We start from the raw sequence: 5,161 nt of genomic DNA on the forward strand, positions 1-5,161 counted from the left end.
CTGTTGGGTGAGGAAATAGAAAAAGGAAAAGATTTTTATGACATGAACTTAATGAAACAGTATATGGAGTATATGAGAGCAATTGAAGTAGAAATCCCCTCAAACGATTTAAATGCCATTGCTGAGGCAGTAGGCCCGAGTTCTTCTAAAAACGACGAACTCTGGACGATTTTGTTGACGACCCTGAGATGTGCAATGACGAGGTTATCGGTTCGGAAGGCCATGAAGAACAAGATTTATTTGATCGTATGCAAAATGAAGCCAACAATTGCGGAGATGCTAAATTGCTAGAACTTAGAGGATCGCTCGGTTTGGATGGTGTACATACGAATGAAAAAGATCAACTTTGTCAAAAGTTTCTTGAGTTTACGACAACCTACCAACAAGAAAAGGTTAATTTGCGACGGAAATCATAATTCTTTGGCGTTTTAGAATAATTGAACAAGACTTTGCTTTTTCTTTAAGAGCTAGAGGTGCATCATTTCCTTGAGTTTGGTAGATTTTTAGATGAAGAAAAGAATTTGGGAAAAATAAGCAGGGAGCGCAACTGAGGTACGCTCTTTTCTTGTTTTTCCTAAAAAACTTTAATTGGTAACTGAGCGCAACTTAGGTACTCTCTTTTGTTTCTCCTTTTTAAGGATTTTTTGTCAATAGATGCAGGTGTTGAACGAATGCAAGCAACTAATGGAGCGCATTGAAGGGCGAATGGCATTGGATGCTCAGCTGATAAAAGATGCAGGGAAGTTGGTAAAAAAAGTCGGCGTTCAATTAAGTCATTTACCTGATCATTCGCAGACAACTGAAATGAGTCCTGATGTTGCTGTCGAAGAAGGACAGGATGCAGAGGAGGTAAACTATAAGGGAGTCAACCTGTTGAAATTGGGAGGCATCAATGATTCGGAAAGAGCTAAACGAGTTGCCTTGCAGCTGTTCACTCGGGATGAGTTGAGAAAATACGTCATTGATCCACGACGAGCAGTTAAAGCTCTTACAAAAGCAGATGAAGAACGAACTGAGCTTTTTAAAACGTGCTGTGCGTGGTATCCTTGGTTCAAAGTTTTCGGTCGCTCGTTACCAGTACTTGTTGTCGTTAGTTAACCAAATTGGGCTTAGTATTCGAGAGGACGTGGAAGCAGACAAAGAAAACACTCGGATCTGCTCGGTATCTGAGGGAGAACGGAATGTTGATCAGGAGGATCTAGCTGAAGATAGTTCTACGGTTGCTCAGGAAAGACCTAGGAAAAACAGCAGAGCTAAGTTTGAAAAAACTGTTGAAAACCACTTTACTGGTACCCGTTCCGGACGCCTTGTAACAGGAAAATAACGTCGATTTTGTAGTCGAGTTGCTGCATAAAGATATTAATCTTCTGTGCCAATGTCATAAAATGGAAACATTGTTGCTGATCTTTTTTCTAGTAGTCCAGATCCGCTATTTTTTTACACGATGAACTCCATAAAATGGTTTTTTTTCAGAGTGAAATTGTTTTCCATGATGAACAGTTCTCTATACAACGATCATGATTTCACTGATGAGTTGGTGAAAAGTGCGTTTGATTCTCTGTTGTCTATGGAGAGCAAACTTGTTGAAAGCAGCCAGGCTTTGGTTACCCTGCACAATGGCCTAACTTTCTGTCAGAGAAGCCATCGCAGCGGAGTGAGATGTAGCGATTTCTTTGTTTTTTTTGACTAAGCGTTTTCTTTGGTTTCAAAAATTGAGTTGCCCGATAAGCAATGCCATTTTTTTAGCTTTTTGTGTAACTTGTCAATTTTGTTTAGAATGGCAGTAAAACCGTTTTTGTCAATTTTTTTGGTGGTCACATATTGTTTTTTTAGAACATCAAGAAAGTTCGCATGATGCACATGAAAAATCAAACGAAACACGAAGTTATGTGGAAGGGAGAAAATCTGCTCTCATTCAAGGGCGATCGAGACAACTATCCTGAAGTAGGAAGGTTCCTGGCTCGAAAGATCTTGACTATCGATCAACGGAGAGATATGTGCTGGTTTCCGGGTAGAAAACTTAGTAAAAGCCGGATCAGTGTTCCTGAGGCAGGAGAAAAATGTTTTTTTTGGGTAATATAGAGAACTTTCTTTTGAGCCATATCATTAGTGTGTTTTTTTTTCGACAAGCAACTGAGGTACTTGACGCTGAAATCAGATTTGACAATTTAAAAAAAATTTTTTGGTTAACTAGTTCCCCACTTATGTTTTGGTTGTTCTAAGAATTACCTGTCTTCCCTTTTTAGAAGCTTTGGAGTACCTGTGCGGCAAAAGCAGATTTGCATTCCGACGAGCTGAAGATGCCGCGAACAACCTAGGTGTACACGAACGTTGGAATGAAACTGAAACTAATAAATCTAAGTGATCAATTCTTAAAACTGAAACATTAACGATTGCCAAAAACTAACTTTAGTCTATAAAATTTTTTAAGATAAACATGAGTCTTAGAGAAAAATTGAAACCTTCGTCAAAAAGCAAAATGAGCTGGACACGCCTAGCCTTGGTTGACGGTGAGATAGTAGAGGAGTTGATCAATCAGCCTGGAAAAACGGGACACAAAATTGATGTTGGAATTGTAGAGGACCGCAAGGAGTTATCTCTCCAGAAAACGTGTCTACAGAGTGAGTATGAAACTTGCCTTAAAAGCTGTACATTTGAGACAGCAAGTTATTTACCGAAGGATGTATTTCGTTGCCTTGGGGTTTTTGCTAAAAGAGATTTACCTAAGGGAGTTTTCATTGAAGGTCTGGCTGGTTGTCTCAGTTCAATCGAGGCAGAGGATATAGTTCCAGGTCTTATCGATTTCTCTCTGATCAAAAGTAACGTCTTGAAAAAACAATGGCTCATTTTGGGTCCAATATCATTTGTAAACCACTCGTGTAAGTCAAATGCTAGATATAAAAGGGACGGTTTTGTAATGAGGTGTTTCACTGAATGCGAAATATTTGAAGGTTCAGAAATCCTTGTTCTATATGATGGTAATTACTTCGGCACCTTTAATGAGTTTTGTTGTTGTCCGCATAAAACACTTCATCGTAACCCTTGCCCACCCTCCCCTGAACCCAGGAAGCAGAAAAAACGAAAGGCAATTGACAATCAAGAACCAGAAACATCTACCCCCAAACATAAAAGTATAAAATTGTTTGACAGACTTAATCTTAAGGAAAAAAGTTCGCGTTTTAGTAAAACTGATCTGTTTCCAGACTTGAGCTCTAATGATAGTGATTATGAATACGTAGATTATGAACAAATTTATGGCAATTTTGATAAGAAAATTGTATGTACACAGATTCAATCGCAAACAGCACTAGAATGTAATCAAAATCCCTTAGGTAATGTTTCTGTGAACGAAAACTTCATAGAGAATGATAACTTAGAAAACCACCTAATCGTTCATAGCCCGCCGCCTCTAGTAGAAGCTTGCAACCGCCAATATTTCTAGAAGCCCACCGCCAATATTTCTCTAGTAGAAGCTTGCAACAATACAGCAGAAATAGCTCTAATTTCTCCACCAAACCACATGTCAACGTCTATTCAATTACATGAATTTGAGGATCCGTTTGTAAGCGATGTAAAATATAATAACATAGATGAACAATTCGACTATGACAACGGTGACGAATTGTTCATTGGATCTGACTTGAGTACCGGAAAACTTTTTAGATGCTTCGATTTTTTCAACGACAGGCATAAACAATCTAAATCAGCACGAGACGATTTACTTAATCTGTTTTCGACAACTCTTCCTCAACCAAACACTATCAAGACCAAAAAGTGTGTCCAACTTATACCTAATATTGTTGCCTCCGAAGGGGAAAGCAGTTCTATTTTGATGATAGATCTTTTGTCGCAATTAAGTAAAATTGTCCAACGGAACTCAAAAAATATTCTCAAGTCTTGCTCATCGAATTGCTAGTGGCTCGATCCTCGTGATAATTTCAAAGACAGCGAGGTTCATTTGGCATTAAGTCCCGACGGAGCCTCTGTTTTCAGGTCACGGAACATTTTAATCTGGCCTGTCTGGGTACAGTTACTAAATTTACCTCCGCTTTTAAGATCCTCTATCAAAAATTTGGCATTAGCTGCTCTTTGGCATGGCCCGAACAAACCTAATTTTGAAGTGTTTTTGAGCAAAATAGTGTTTGAGTTAAAAACGGTTTTGAATAGAACATTTGATTTTGAGGAAATAGGTAAAATACGGTTTGTTGCTCGATCAATAGTTTGTGACATGCATACTGCGTACTGTTTAAGCATGTACCAACACATGGGTTATTTCAGTTGCACATTTTGCCTAATGAAGGGCATTCGACATAATAATCGAATGATTTTTCCTGTTAAGGCGCCAATTTGTTTGCGTACAGAAGAGTCTTTCGTTTGGTGTGCTCAACAGTCGTTTCGTCGAAGTAGACCGGTCTTAGGAATTAAAGATAATTATCCCTTCAACGAAGTGTTTAGCTTTACCAAAGATGCTCCAATTGACGCTATGCACCAAGTTTTCCTCGGAACAGTTAAAATTTTAACCAAAATGATTATTTCGGTACTTAAGAAAATTGAAGTCAACACATTTAAGCTAAAATTGAAGAAATATTCGTTTCCTCTGGATTTTCAGCATCGTTCAAAGAATATCGATGATCTAAATCATTGGAAGGCAGCTGACTTTAAACTCTTCTTTTTTCATTTAGGACCTTTAATTCTGTCAAAAACTCTCCTGCATCAGAATTTTGCGGATCAACTACAAAGCTACCGTTGCTTATCGTCCACAATAAGGCTTTTATCTGGAAAATTTGTAACTGAAACTCAAATTGAAAATGCAGAAAATTTAATATTTGATTTTTTTGAGGATTTTGTTAAAAACTTTGGTATAAACTTGCAGTCGTTCAATTTTCATGCAATGCGGCACCTTCCGGATCAAGTGAGAGAAATGGGACCACTCGCGTCAGGATCGTCGTAGTTCTCATTTTGAACAGCAGAGAAAATTAGGTGTGCCGCTTGGTCCAGCTGTAAAAAACTAACTAAAGTTACAGCTGAATGTCAAATTTTTTTAGACAAACTCGTCGACAAACAGGTTTTTGGTAGATGTACAAATTCTGAAGGAAAAAATTTGGCTCCAAAGCGTATACAAGGTTAGATAATAATCTAGGCGAATGCATATTTCAGCTTT

The sequence above is a fragment of the Convolutriloba macropyga genome, chromosome 4, assembly GCF_964194025.1.
Source record: "Convolutriloba macropyga chromosome 4, txConMacr16.3, whole genome shotgun sequence".
NCBI classification, from domain to species: domain Eukaryota; kingdom Metazoa; phylum Xenacoelomorpha; order Acoela; family Convolutidae; genus Convolutriloba; species Convolutriloba macropyga.